Raw genomic sequence first — 15,888 nt, forward strand, 5'->3', positions numbered from 1 at the left:
ATTCCCCTACTAACCAACAATCACAAGGTTGTTTGCTCAGCAACCGAGAAGGCTAATATGCTTGCCAGTCGGTTTGCCTCAAACTCCACACTGGACCCTTCCAACCACCCCCTACCTGACTTTTCTTTGTGGACAGACGCCACGCTAGACGATCTAAAAATCACCCCTGCTCAGGTTCATGCTATCATAAAAAACCTTGACACTTCAAAAGCATGTGGACTCGATCTCATCCCAGCTGTGCTATTAAAAAAGTGCTCAGCCGAAGTAGCTCTAGTTCTCTCCAAACTCTACAACAAATGCCTTAATGAATCTTGCTTTCCAGGCTGTTGGAAAACTACTTCTGTGGTACCAGTATTCAAGAATTCTGGCGAAATAACTGACCCATCAAATTATCGCCCCATTAGCCTCCTCCCACTTTTCGCCAAAATATTTGAGACTATAATTTACCATGCTCTAGTCCATCACCTTACAGATGCTAAACTTCTGACTGACAAACAATATGGATTTAGACAAGCCCATTCCACAGCAGACATCCTCACTGTAATTTCTGAACGTATATACCATTCACTGGACAAAGCGGGGGAAGGCAGAGCGGTAGCTCTAGATATATCTAAGGCTTTTGACAGGGTATGGCATGAGGGTCTCCTCAGAAAAATTAGATCATACGGTATCACTGGTAGAATACTTAACATAATTAAATCCTTCTTAGATAAGAGAAAAATCCAGGTTGTCCTCGACGGTCGTACATTTAAACAATATGATATAAATGCGGGAGTGTCTCAAGGGTGTATCCTTGGACCTCTATTGTTCCTAATATTCATAAATGACCTCCCTGACAAAATTGCTTCTGAGATGGGTATATATGCTGACGACACCACACTCTATAACAGGCAAGACAGGAAAACAAATGAACACATATCGAAAAAAATGGCAAAAAACACTAGAGGATGACCTCCAATCTGTGGTGGAATGGGGACAAAAATAGATGTTCACATTCAATGCTGCCAAGACTAAACTGGTTTCCTTAAATAATTACAAGAAACCTTCTCTGCCACCAATAGCAATGGCCAGTGACTCTTTATCTGAGAGTACATCTTTCAAACTGCTTGGCCTAACGTTCACAGGAAACATGAATTGGAACAATTACATTGAAGGTATTGCCAGGGCCGCTACAAAGAAGGTAGGCTCTCTCTACCATGGTAGAAAACTACTAACACCCGAAAGTATCCTGTACCTCTATAAGGCCCATGTATGGAGTATTGCTGTCACATTTGGGCTGGTGCATCTGCTACTAGTCTCTCGCTCTTTGACAAGGTTCAAAAGAGAGTCGCCAATCTAATAGGCCATGAACTGGTATCTAAGCTTCAGCCTCTGTCCCATCGACGAAATGTTGCATCCCTCTGCCTGTTCTACAAGTATTTTAATGGTGAATGCTCTGGTGAACTGCAGACACTTGTGCCCCCACGACGTAGACACTCTCGACAAACCCGACAGGTACCTAAATCCCACCCCTACACAGTAGAGATCCTTAGATGTAAAAGATCTTTCTACTCCAGTAGTTTCTTCCCCAGAACCGCTAGACTCTGGAATTCCATTCCAGGTCCCTGCTTCCCCAACTGTACTGACATGCAGAAGTTCAAGTGTAATGTGAACCAACATCTTGCTGCCCAAATCCCAACATAGTACCCCAGTAGTTGTTGCCCCTGATAATAGCCCCCTACACCAAAGTGGCAATGTGCCTTGTTTGGGGTGAAAATGTAATTAAAAAAAAAAAAAAATGCCTCGTTTGGGGTAAATAAGATTTTAAAAAAATTAAATAAATAAAAATAAAATCACAATATGCTGAGGTATAAACGGTATATTTCTTTACATTAAATCTTTAATCATTTTTCAATGCAGAAATAATCAAATTTCCTCTTTGATAATTCACTGTTGTGTGGCTGTTCTTTTCTGTGATGCTTACTAGTGTGTGAGCCATATTGTATATGCTGTTTTACAATTGTAAAAATGAAAGGTTTTTGGGAGGTTGAAATCTAATCACAAGAGACTAAACCATACCTATTATTCCTAAGCGAAACTGGCATTAGACAGACTATTTCCCTAGATGAGTTTGTAATTAAAGGATACTCTAACTTAACTTCCAAATCTGACCCCCAAGATTGCCATGGGCATGAAATATGGGCCTACATTAAAGATGGCTTTCCATGTGGTAGGGACATCTCAAGAGAAGATCCTAACTTACCCTGTATGTGCTTCCTGGTTGCACTTGCTCACACTACTGCATTTATATTTGCTCTCTATCACCCCCACAATAGCGGAGTTACTATCTTTAAAAGCATATCTGAAAAAATTGACCATGTCCTATCTGTTTATCCTTCACGTATGTGGAGACTTCAATGTTCACAATGTGGAATAGTTAACCCACTCAAACAAGACCGATGATGAGGAGAGGTTCTGTCACTATTTCTCCATTGCTTATAACCTCACTCAGATTATTCACGAACCCATCCGTGTGCATGACACTGGCAGCCAGTAGCAAGTCTCTTAGATCTTTTTCTCACAACTTGCCCTGAGCTATGTTCATCTTCCATTCTGTCTCCACTGGGATCTTCTAACCACTCTGTTGTATCAGTTAAGATAAAAATGAAATGTAATAAGTCTTCAGATGTACCTCTCCATCGTACAGTATATCGATACTCTATGGTTGACTGGGATAGCTTCCATACATTTATATCAGATCTACCTCTGCATTCCATGTTTGAAAAGGATGTGTCCTCTATATTATCAGAGCTGATGGAATGGTTAATTGTAGGTATAGACCGTTTCATACCCTCAAAAAAGTTCCAGAAAAAACCTAACAACCAGCCATGGTTCTCTCCAGAATGTGCTGCTGCCACTGCACACAGAAATCACTTTTTCCATTGCTTCCAACGTAATAGATGTACTGAGACTAAAGCCACTTTCAGGACTACCAACAACCATTGTAAAAAAGTAATAAAGAACGCGAGAGAGTTGTATTCTCAGTCCATCAAGTCCAAAGTAGCTGAGCAGCAGCTTGGTTCTCACCAGTTTTGGCAAATAGCAAACAGAATCCTAAACAGAAGTATGTGGTCTATCTCAACCATCATCAATGGACCTGAGATAATCTCGTCAGCATCAGACAAACCCAAACTATTTGCCAAGAACTTTGCAGCTACTTCTATTTTTGCGACCAAGGCCACCAACCCCCAATATTTCCTTCTGTATCAGAAAACACACTATGTGACATACAAATATCTGTACGTGATGTTGCCAAGCTAATCAAGAAACTTGATTCCAGTAAAGCAACTGGCTTCATGGCATTCCAATTATAGTGTTGAATAAGCTTCAACCAGAACTTTCCCCCATACTGACAAAACTGTTTAAGCGTTGCCTTAAGGAGAAGTGCTTCCCAACACCCTGGAAAACCTCATCTGTATGCCCTGTATTTAAGAATTCAGGTGATCGGTTATCTCCCTCTCAGTACAGGCCAATAAGTCTCCTGTGCGCCATGAGTAAGTTGCTGGAATCTGTGTAAAATAGAGAAGTAATCAACCATCTCAGCAAAAATAACTTTCTTAGTGACAGACAATATAGTTTCCATTCTGCCAGATCTACAGCAGATGTGCTTACAGTTTCATAGGATTAGCAAATCTCTCGACAGAGGCAACCTTTCTAGAGCAATTGCTCTTGACATATCAAAAGCCTTTGATAGGGTATGGCATAATGGTTTACTTCATAAGATCTCCAGCTATGGTATTGATTGAAATGTCTTCTCAATTATCAAATCATTTCTCTCTGATAGGTTCATAAGTAGTTGATGGGCAGAAATCAGAAGCTCACAGTATTAATGCTGGAATCCCTCAGGGTTCCATCTTGGGCCCAATTCTCTTCCTGATTTACATTAATGATCTTCCAAATCACATCCTTACATCATTTGTAGACATTTATGCGGATGACACTACTATCTATGGTAGCACATCTAAGGCTGTAAACAACCAAGTTCTCTCCGATTCTTTCTCCTCTGATCTTGAGCACGTGGTACAATGGGGAAAGGAGTGGCTCGTTACTTTCAATGCATTTAAAACCAAGCTTCTATCTTTAAATCATCATCACTCTGATCCCCATCTGGCATCAATTGAAATGAATGGCTCTCGTCTCGAGGAGGCTTCATGTTTTGACAAGCTTTTCGGCTTGACTTTTACTCCTGATCTGAAATGGAACATATACATCAAATCCGTTGCCAAGGTCGCTGGAAAAATGGTGGGATCCTTCTATCGATCCAGTAGATATCTTACTGCTGATGCAATTCTCTATCTATATAAGAGCCAGATATGTCCAAGGATGGAGTACTGTTGCCACATCTGGGCAGGAGTTGCTAGAAAGGACTTATCCTGCCTTGATAGAGTTTAAAATAGACTTTGTAGCCTAGTAGGGGATGCCCTTTTCTCTCCCCTCTCTTTCTCACAGAAAAGATGTTGCGAGTCTGTCTTTGCTTTATCGTTATTTTCATGGCAAATGCTTGTCTGAGCTCCAATCTATGGTCCCCCCCCCTCGCAAAAATTTCACGAAAAACACTTGTCTAGCTGAAAGTATTATCAATAATTTCCCCCACTCTTTACCTGTGCCAAAACCTAAACATAGATTCCATGAACAAAGCTTCTTTCTTAGAACTGCACGCCTGTGGAACTGTCTTCTGTTTGCCTGCTTTCCAGCTGACTACAATATGATTGTCTTCACGTTCAATGTAAACAAGTTCTTAATGAGCCGTTCCACTTGTTAACAAATTTACCGAATTTCCATTACAAACGATTACTATATTATCCAATTGACTACTGTACACTCTTTAAACGTTTACCTCGAGTGGTCTCTTGGCCTTAATAAGTGGTGATGCCTTTGTAAAAAAAAAAAAAAAGAAAGAAGAAAATTACATTTTCCCCACAACTGCAAAAGACATAAATGGGTGGCTCTGCTCTTGATGAGAAATCAGCTCTGAAATTTCTGGGTCATTTTTTTCTCATCAAATATTTCTTGGAGTCCATATATTAGATCCATTGCTCTTTCTTCTTCTTGTAAAGTCGGTTCCCTCTATCACTCTAAACATTTTCTAACATTCGAGGCTATTCTCTATCTCTACACATCTACTATCAAACTATGCATGAAGTATAGTTTGCATATTTCGGCTTGTGAATCTGTGTAACATTTTAGGGTTCTTAATAAGAGCCATAAATATATATGTAATTTTATTGGCCTCATCCTTTTTTTTTTTTTTTTTTTAAATTTGTACCCACTTTCTTATAAACATGATATTGCTGGTTTCAGTTTTTCTATAAATATTATTAAGGTATGTGTTCTTCAGAATCGTCTGATTTATTCTCTGCTTATTTTGTTCTAGCTTGTTTGACTCGTTAGTCTAGTGATCTCCACGAAGTCGCTGTCTTGATACCTCATTGTAATATAGCTTCCTATTCCAGTAGCTTCTTTCCAAGAACTGAAGGCTTGTAGAACTCTCTTCCTGCTAATTGTTTTCCGCATACCTTGGTCTTTTCAAGACTAAGGTTAATAGGTATTTTCTGGCTTTTGTAACGATCATCTTTCGACCGATTTCCATTAAAAATAAATAAATAAATAAATAAATAAATAAAAAATAAAAAATGAACAAAAGGTATCTGGGTCATTTTTAACAGAAAACCTTTTGCTACCAACACCGTAATAGCAAGGGATGTAACTCTCGTTCACAAAACAGGAAGAAGAAAGTTTCTGTTTTCATTACTAAATTATAATAATTCTATCTTCAATGTCTTCTAACATACACGCTCTTTAAACGTATAATTGATGTTATGATTTAAGAAATGTAGTACATCGGTCGGATAGCAAACGCAACTTACAACTTTTGAGGTATTTATTTGAAACTCAACATATCGTCTTTTCTCTTTTATTTATTTTTAATCATTCATTTACTTTGTCAGAAAAGCAAGCTTCTCCACTTCAAAGAATAAACGTAATAATAAAATTAACAGACAAGCACTCGTATGTGTTTCTCGCCTATTCGTAACTTTGATAAATACACATTGAATTATTGCTGTTTATTTTATTTATTTATTAATAGAATAGATTATTGGGTACTTCTGCAGTTTATGGTCGGTGCTATTTTTAGATAGGAATTTTGGGTTTGTATTACTGTACACATAGATTCACAAATATATAACAAATAAATATTATCAAAGGCAAGATAAGTTACTTTTCTGCCAAACTGGATATATTTTTTGTGTTTTTATTCAATGTAACATGTTTATTCAGCTCGAAAAACATACAGTATTTCCCGATGTATTGGAAAATTAAAAATGGCGCTCGACTCTCTCTTTAACACGGTAAGTTTGGGAAAAGATGTTATAAATAATAAACTAGACAAAATACTATTAAAAACCCACAGAATATATGTAAACCTTGTCACGGTAACATATTGAGCGAGTTTTCAACAGTATTTTGTCTAGTTTTTTTTTTTTTATTTATAACACCTTTTCCCAAACTTACCGTGTTAAAGAGAGAGTCGGGCGCCATTTTGAATTTTCCAATACATTGGGAAACACTGTATATTTTTCGAGCTGACTAAACATGTTACATTGAATAAAAACACTAAAAACATATCCAGTTTGGTAGAAAAGTAACTTATCTTGCCTTTGATAACATTTATTTGTTTTTTGACAACTTTATCGAATCTGTGTACAGTAATACAAACCCGGATTTTTATATTACATTTAATTTTAATTTTATATGTTTGGGAATATTTAGTATCTCTGCACTTAACGGATGGTGCTGAAATAATGGCGTTATATTTAGAAAGCCGTGCTTAGCGTGGGGAGGGAGGAGCTTTATTAACTATTCTGTACTTTTACCTAACAATAAAACAAAAAGGTACCGTCAAATTTAATCTAACTTAAAAATAAAGCACGGCTTATAAACTACAGAAGTATCCAATAAATATTCGATTAATATTGCTAAAAAAAAATTAAAAAATGTGTATTTATCAAAGTTACGTATAGGCGAGAAACACACACGATATTGACGGGAGTTTCGGTTCTAGATAAATAGCTTTTGATAAACTAGGTTTGTTTTACAATAAGGAGAATGGGTTAAACTGAATAGAAAATAAAACAAAATATTATAATGGGTCAATTTTTACGACGTACCCCAGTCTATTACAAGCACCCCAACCTCCCCATGTTAAGAACGGCTTTCGGAGTAAACACCCCCAACCTTGAAAGCCGTTCTTAACATGGGGAGGTTGGGATTTATTGGGTGGGTTTCTACCAATATTTTCTAATTTGGGGCCATTATCGAGACTTCAAACATGAAAGTAAGTCACGTCGCGGCCATTTTTCTTGTTCTCACATAGCGTGTCAGAAATTTCGTGAAAATAGTGAATAATTCCACCCCATCTTTCCAAGCTTATAACTCCTCGAAAAATGTAATTCAAGCCCTAATTTTTTTTTTCAATTAAAGGAGTAAGGACCAAGGTTTTATTTAAAAAAAAAAACAAAACAAAACAATGTGTTTTTTTTTTTTTTTAAAAAAGGTTTTAAACTTCGGACTTTACAGGTAAATTTCTAAAAAACTGATTTTTTTTTTTTGTTTTAAATTTGAATATATTATTTATTGACCTTTTCTCTTCAATTTGTGATATATAAAACTATTAAACATAAATTAATTATTTACTTTTTAATAGACATTTCAAAATGAGAGGCGTAAATTATTCGACCCCCTATCTTTCTAAGCTTATAACTCCTCGAAAAATGTAATTCAAGCCCTAATTTTTTTTTCAATTAAAGGAGCAAGGACCAAGGTTTCATTAAAAAAAAAAAAAAAAGACAAAAAGAAAAAATGTGTTCTTATAAAATAAGGTTTTAAACTTCGGACTTTACAGGTAAATTTCTAAAAAACTGATTTTTTTTTTGTTTTAAATTTGAATATATTATTTATTGACCTTTTCTCTTCAATTTGTGATATATAAAACTATTAAACATAAATTAATTATTTACTTTTTAAGAGAAAGTTGAAAATGGGGGGGGGGCGTGAAAATGGGGGGGCGTGAAAATGGGGGGGGCGTGAATTTAAAAAAAACGTTTGTCTAAAATATTATATTCGGTTTATTGAAAAGAACATAAAATTTCACATTGACCCTGAAAATATCGTAAAAATAGAATCAATAGAAAAATTTTGATAGATTTTTAAAATTTAAAAATATTGAGTTTAAAAATTGAAAAATATTGAGTTCGGAAAATTCATTACTGTTTTAAAAAAAAATAAAAATATTTTTATTACTTTTAAAACAATTGTAATAGTTTATTTTGGAAGTATAATCCATAAAGAAAATAAATAACCCACTTTTAACAGAGAAATTACGAGATTTTTATATTGTATTCGCAGTTTCGTGTTAGGGGTGTCAAAAATTCCTACAAAAATTCTGATACTGCTACAGTGCGCCAGTGCGCCACTGCGCCACTACTTTTTTTTTTTAAGCGAATAAACGTTTTAAAGTAAGTAAAAACACTATTTCTTCAATTAGGTAGCGTAACTGATCTGGTCTTTGGTAACATATATATATATATATATATATATATATATATATATATATATATATATATATATATCTATATATATTTTTTTTTTTACCACTTTTTCGTACCTCTGCCTTTTGTAAAAACAAACCCTAAAACCTTCCATGGGGTTTGGCACAAAGGGAAAAACTAAAACGAATTAAAAAAAAAAAAAAAAAGATCCTTTTTACTTTCTAACAAAATTTTTTTTTTTTTTCTCTCTCTCTAAATTGTGGAATGAGGCGTTTCCTTCGATCATTTCGGACTATGGTCTTCATCGTTATATATTTGGACTACGTTTTGGTCGATATGTACCCCGGCCTTCTTCACATTTATAATTAATTTTAGATTTGTTTTTCTCTCCCATGACTGATTTGTGTAATTTATGTACCATATAGGCGCTTTTGGTGATTGTATAGATTGGCGGTCTTGTAAATCAACATATTTCAAGTGAAAAATGAACCAGTAAATCTGCTAGATGCGACCCCCCCCCTAAAAAATATCAAAAATTACGTTCTGATATTTCGTGTTGAAAAATGAGGAACTCTTAAATCAACGGTTATCTTTGTTTGTCATACTGAATTGGTCGCACAACTCTTCCACTTACGATAAAAACTCGATAAATTCTATTTTTACTAGTAATGATTTTTCTACCGGGTCATTTTTTTCGTAATTTTTGGAATTTATACTAATTTCGATGGACCTGTACGAGAGTAACCACCCCCTAAAAATGCGTGTTTTAAATCTTTTTAAAAACTTTTGGTAAATATGAAGAATTACTCCACCCTCGAAAATTCCTTTAAAATTACCACTCGTATAGGTTTTCGGGTCGCTGAAAACGAAAATAACGTTTAAAATTACGGCAAACGAGTAGTTTCCAAGATATGAAGAAATGTTAGTATTTAAAAAGGCGGTGATCACCTTTCTACATTGATTTAACGTAAAATGAGCACCCACTTTGTGACCACGATATTTTCGGGGGTGGAGGAGGGGGCTTTCTTTCCACCCTCGCAAAAATCCTTTAAAATTACCACTAACTTTTAAAATTCCAAGAAACGAGTAGTTTCCAAGATATGAAGTTATGATCACTTTTTTTTTTTTTTTTTTTTTTTAGTGGGGTTGGGGGACTGCCGGTTTGTTTTTCGTTCTTTTTTTGGAGGGGAGTATTCAATTATAGAACTTGTATTGTTTTTTAACAGGTGCTTATGCAGTTTAATTAATTGCTTTGAGCGGCCGCCACAACACCCCCGCCCCTCCACCGCCTTCCACCAAATGTAAACAGAATTTTTGTAAAATATTAAACAGTTCTTCTGCTCGGTTAATGTCGGCGCTTTTAATTAAACTGCATAAGCGTCTGTTAAAAAACTATACAAGTTCTATAACTGAATATCGCCCTGTAAAAAAAAAAAAATGAACGAAAAACAAACCGGCAGTCTCCCCCCCCCCCACGAAAAAAAAAAGGTGACCATAAAGTGAGTGCATTTCTTCATATCTTGGAAACTACGTGTTCCTTGGAATTTTAAACGTTAATGGTAATTTTTAAGGATTTTCCGAGGGTGGAAAGAAACCCCCCCCTCTCCGCAGAAAAACTGTGGCCACAAAGTGGGTGCTCATTTTACGTTAAATTTTTTTTTTTTTTTTTTTTTTTTTTTTACACAGTGATCACCACTTATCAAGGCCCGGAAGCCACTCAGAGATAAGGGTTATTGCAAGTACATTACGTTAGTGTGGAGATTTGATGAAGTGTTTACTTAAGGGGGCGGTTCATTAGGAATTTGTTAACGTTGGACTTGAACACATCCAAGTTGTAGTCCGGTGGGAAGCAGGCAGACGGAACAGAGTTCCACAGGCGTGCAGTTCTAAGAAAGAAGCTTTGTTCATGGAATCCACGTTTTGATTTAGGCACAGATATAGAGTGGGGGAAATTTTTCACAGTGGATTCAGCTAGACGGGTGTTTTTCGTGAAAGATTGGCGAGGGGGGACCAGAGATTGGAGTTCAGACGAGCCCTTGCCATGGAAATAACGATAAAACAAGGATAGGCTCGCAACGTCTCTTCTGTGGGAGAGAGGTTGCAGGGTAGAGAAAAGGGCATCCCCCACCAAGCCACGAAGTCTATTTTGTACTCTGTCAAGGCAGGATAGGCTGTTTTTAGCAGCTCCTGCCCAGATATGGCAACAGTATTCCATCCTTGGACGTACTTGGCTTTTATACAGATAGAGAATTGCATCAGTAGTGAGATATCTTCTGGAGCGGTAGAAGAATCCCACCATCTTTCCAGCGACCTTGGTAACAGACTTGATGTACGTGTTCCATTTCAGATCAGGAGTAAAAGTCAAACCCAGAAGCTTGTCAAAACACGGGGCCTCACCCAGACGAGAGCCATCCGTCACGATTGATGCCAGATGGGGATCAAAGCGTTGATGATGTAAGGATAGGAGTTTGGTTTTGGATGCATTAAAGGTAACCAGCCACGTCTTCCCCCACTGAACGACGCGCTCGAGATCAGAGGAGAGAGAATCAGAGAGAACTTTGTCATTTACAGCCTTTGATGTGTTGCCGTAGATGGTCGTGTCATCAGCATAGATGTCAACGAATGATTTAAGTATGTGTTTAGGGAGGTCATTGATGTAGATCAGGAAGAGAGTTGGGCCCAGGATTGAGCCCTGAGGGACTCCAGCATTTATATTGCAGGCCTCCGATTTTTGTCCATCTACCACTACTCTTATGAGCCTATCGGAGAGAAATGATTTAATGATTGAGAAAACATTTCCAGTTATACCGTAGCTGGAAATCTTGTGAAGTAGACCCTTATGCCATACCTTGTCGAAGGCCTTTGATATGACAAGAGCAATTGCCCTAGAAAGGAGGCCTTTATCAAGAGATTCACTAATCCTGTGGGATATAACCGTCAGCACATCTGCGGTAGATCTTGCAGAGCGGAAATTTATATTTATTTATTTATTTATGTGGTTGACTATTTCTCTATTTAATATGGATTCCAGCAACTTACTCATAACACACAGGAGACTTATTGGTCTGTGCTGAGAGGGAGATGACTTATCATCTGAATTCTTAAATACAGGGCAAACTGATGAGGTCTTCCAGGGAGTTGGAAAGCACTTCTCCTTAAGGCAGCGCTTAAATAGTTTTGTAAGTATGGGAGCAAGTTCTGGTTGAAGCTTTTTTAACACTATAATTGGGATGCCATCAGGGCCAGTTGCTTTACTGGAATCTAGGTTCTTGATTAGCTTGGCGAACTCATGCACGGATATTTGTATGTTACCTAGCTTGGTCTGTGTTATAGGAGGAAATATGGGGAGTTTATGGCCTTCGTCGCATAGGGTAGAATTAGCTGCAAAGTTCTTGGCAAATAGTTTGGCCTTGTCTGACGCTGACGAGATGACCTCTGGTTCATTGATAATGGTTGGGATAGAATGCACACTTCTGTTCAGAATCCTATTTGTTATTTGCCAAAACTGGTGGGAACCAAGCCGCTGATCAGTTACCTTGGATTTAACAGACTGGGCATATAGCTCTCTAGCATCTTTTTATTACTCTTTTACAGTGGTTGCTGGCAGACCTGAAAGCAGCTTTAGTCTCAGTGCATCTATTATGTTGGTAGCTATGGAAAAAGTGATTTCTGTGCGCGATAGCAGCAGCACATTCTGGGGAGAACCATAGCTGGCTGTTTGGTTTTTGTTGGAATTTTTTAGATGGTATGAATTGGTCTATGCCTACAATTAACCATTCGGTCAGATCTGATACTATAGAGGACACTTCCTTTTTAAACATGGAGTGCAGAGGTAAATCAGATATGAATGTACGGAAGCTATCCCAGTCAGCCATAGAGTATTGGTATACAGTACGGTGGAGGGGTACGTCTGGGGACTTTTTACATTTTGTTTTTATCTTAACTGATACGACGGAGTGGTCGGAGGATCCTAGAGAAGAATGAACGGAACATGAACATAGCTCAGGGGAAGTTGAGAGAAAAAGGTCTAGGAGGCTTGCATATTGACCGGGTGTATCGGGCACATGGGTGGGTTCGCGAACAATCTGAGTGAGGTCATAAGCAATGGCAAAATCATGACAAAACCTCCCCTCATTGTCTGTCTTATTTGAATGGGTCAGCCATTCCACGTTATGGACGTTGAAGTCACCACAGATGTGAATGTTAGCCGAGGGATGTGCAGACAGTATGTGGTCTATTTTCTCAGATATGCTCTTAAAGATAGTAATTCCGCTGTTGTGGGGCCGATGGAGGGCAAATTAATATAGAAAGGTGATTCCCCCCCCCACTTTTTAAAAACTAACATTTCTTCATATCTTGTAAACTACTCGTTTGCCGTAATTTTAAACGTTATTTTCGTTTTCAGCGACCCCAAAAACCTATACGAGTGGTAATTTTAAAGGAATTTTCGAGGGTTGAGTAATTTTTCATATTTTACCGTGATATTCATATTTCCAACGATTATCATAGATTACGGACTTGAGTATCATACTGGCATCAAAAATTTGGAAAAAAATTTTTTTTAATGACTTTTAAGAAGGGGGTTGGTTCAATTTCTCGTTATAACGTTCTACTTCATTGCTACCTGACTTACTGTCCATTTCTTTTCCCGACGTGTCACGTGATTAGAATGAATAATGAGATTGTGAATCCCTTTCTTAAGTCATTAAATTAAAAAAAAAATTTTTTTTCAATTTTTTCTGCTATTATGATTATTAATTCAATAATCTATGATAATCGTCGAAAAAAAAAAAAAAACTAAAAAAAAAAAGGGATTAAAAACCCGCATTTGGTGGTGGTGGGGGGGCACTCTCATACAGGTCCGCCCTAATTTCGACTTGACACAGAAGTATGTAATGATGTTTTTTCCTGAAATGAGATTGTTTAAAAATCACGAATCTACATAAGCACCTTTTTCCCCCTTACATATTTAAAAACATGGGGAACACCAGCATATATAACATACAACATGCTAAAACGCTTTTGGGCGCTTATACAGTTTTATTTCAATGTAATATATATATATATATATGTATATTATATATACTAGCATACTATACTGGGTTAAAAAACAGCCTACAGAAAATGGACTCTGATTTATGAAAGTATGATAGGTTATGAAAAGGAAGGGTTGTAAATTTGGGTTGAATTTGAGGGTATCAAAACCAAAGCAAAATATGATGAAAGTAAAAATAAAATAGATAAACCCCATAATTTATTATACCATACCTGTTCACACTGAAACACTTATCACAATATTCTGTGGATCTATATTAAAAAACCTTGTTAAACTTTGTGACATATTTCCATTCTATGGAGGTCATGTGCAAATGAACACCCCATAATTTTATTATACCATATTTCTTCAAACTGAAACAGTATTATCAAAGTATACTTACGCAGATAGATATGAAAAGTCTTTATTAAAGTTTGTGCCTATTTCCATTCTATGGAGGCCAGGCGCAAACGCAGACCCCCACAATTTTATTATACCATCCCTATTTAAGTTAAAACATACTTATCAAAATATTCTTATGTACATCTATATCAAAAACACTTGTAAACGTTTTTTTTTTTTTATCATTTTTAAACTTTTTATTTCCATACTTTGTGGATCAGGTGCGAACGCAGACCCCACAATTTTAATGAAACATCGTTCTACCAGATCAAACATACCCATTCCTGTATCTCGGTACATTTTCTATCATTATATGTAATCAATTTTTTAAAATAGTCAACCATATAGGAGGCTATTCGTGACCAGAAACACACACATATACACACACACACACAGCTTTATATTATATATATATAAATCCACAAACACTCAGGCTGTACACCAAAATGTATGCAAATTTATACAGTAATCTTGTTTTATAAAATAAAATAAAATTAAATTTGATCGGTAAACAATTTCTAGCCTGTATGATATTTATGCCCCTTTTCATTGACCTTAATATAAACATAAAATGGCGGATGAGACATTTCCCAATTAAAATGTGATTTTTCTTGCTAAAATTAATTAAATCATTACCTACTACTCATTCGTGATGGACTGTTAAAAATGTATAATTAATATATATATCTGTGTCTACTAGTTACAAAAATAAATATGCGCGTGACTTAAAAATAAAACAATAAAATGCAAAAGATACAATAATTACCAAAACAAAACAATTGCTATTCATTACAAAAAAGAAAAGAAAAAAAAAGCAATTTACAAACAACAAAACACGATGCAACAATGTGGGGAGGGGGCGGTTAATGCTGATATCTTCTATGCATAGAAAACAACAAGCTATACAGTACACAAATAACCAAGAAAAAATCTACTAGTGATTAAAATTTAATCAGTGCCTTTTCGTTTTACATTTCTAGAATCTAGGTTACATTTTGTGTGGCTGTCTTTCTGGTGTTGGAATCCGTTACCAGATTTTACTAGGTTCATATCACCCATTGTAGAATCTGATATGGAAAACACTATTCATTGTTATGCTGTGTATTGTTTTTTTATGCACCTTTTGCGGAAATATGTTTCTTCAATTATATTTCACTTATTATTTATACCAATCCTTTAATTTATGAAGCTCGATGTAATTACAGAGCATATATAATAAATAAATGACAAAAGTCTATATTCTAAATTTCAAGTTGTTGACTATCTTAACATACTCTTGACATGTAGCGTTTTTTCACCGAAGAAAGAAGTCAAGCAAAATGTTATGTAAAAAAATATTCAAAAGAAACAGGGCCAAAAAAAGAACAGTATCTGCAAAGAGATGCTGAACTGAAGGAATAAACGGTAAGTTGGTCAACATCTTAAAATTTGGAATATAGGCTTTTGTCATTTGTTATATATGTGTATGTAAATGAATGTAACGAATTAGCATAGGTTTATTTATGTTTCAAGAGATCATGAGGAGATTAAATAAACATCTCTGAGATGGGTATAATTGCTGATTACCTGACGCTCTATAACAGATACGAGGGGAAATGAATAAACATACATCTAAGGAAATAGCTGAAATCTTAGCAAAAGACCTCCAGTCTATAGTGGAATGGAGACATAAATGGATGGTAACATTCAATGCTGCCAAGACTAAGCTTCTTTCCTTTAATAATTACAAGAAACCTTCTCAACTACTGATAGCCATGGTTCAAATTCCTCAGCTTTATATTCGTAGGGAAGATGAATTGGAACAAATAGATTGAGAACATTGCCAAGGCTGCTTCGAAGAAGGAAAGTTACTATGCAAGGCTA

At 36.1% G+C, this 15,888-nt stretch overlaps 2 protein-coding genes across 6 annotated transcripts in view; both read left to right on the forward strand.

Moving 5' to 3' along the window:
• The window catches only part of LOC145303651 (uncharacterized), a 637,407-nt gene that overhangs the window by 168,869 nt on the left and 452,650 nt on the right, over positions 1 to 15,888 (forward strand). The window lies entirely within an intron of this gene.
• The window catches only part of LOC145303648 (autophagy protein 5-like), a 35,163-nt gene continuing 25,004 nt past the window's right edge, over positions 5,730 to 15,888 (forward strand). Inside the window, exon 1 of the mRNA XM_080145206.1 lies at positions 5,730 to 5,916. The gene's annotated coding sequence lies outside the window, so the exon portion shown is untranslated. The remainder of the gene's footprint in view (positions 5,917 to 15,888) is intronic.

Source organism: Euprymna scolopes, chromosome 19 (assembly GCF_053919585.1).
Source record: "Euprymna scolopes isolate OS-2025 chromosome 19, ASM5391958v1, whole genome shotgun sequence".
NCBI classification, from domain to species: Eukaryota; Metazoa; Mollusca; class Cephalopoda; order Sepiida; family Sepiolidae; genus Euprymna; species Euprymna scolopes.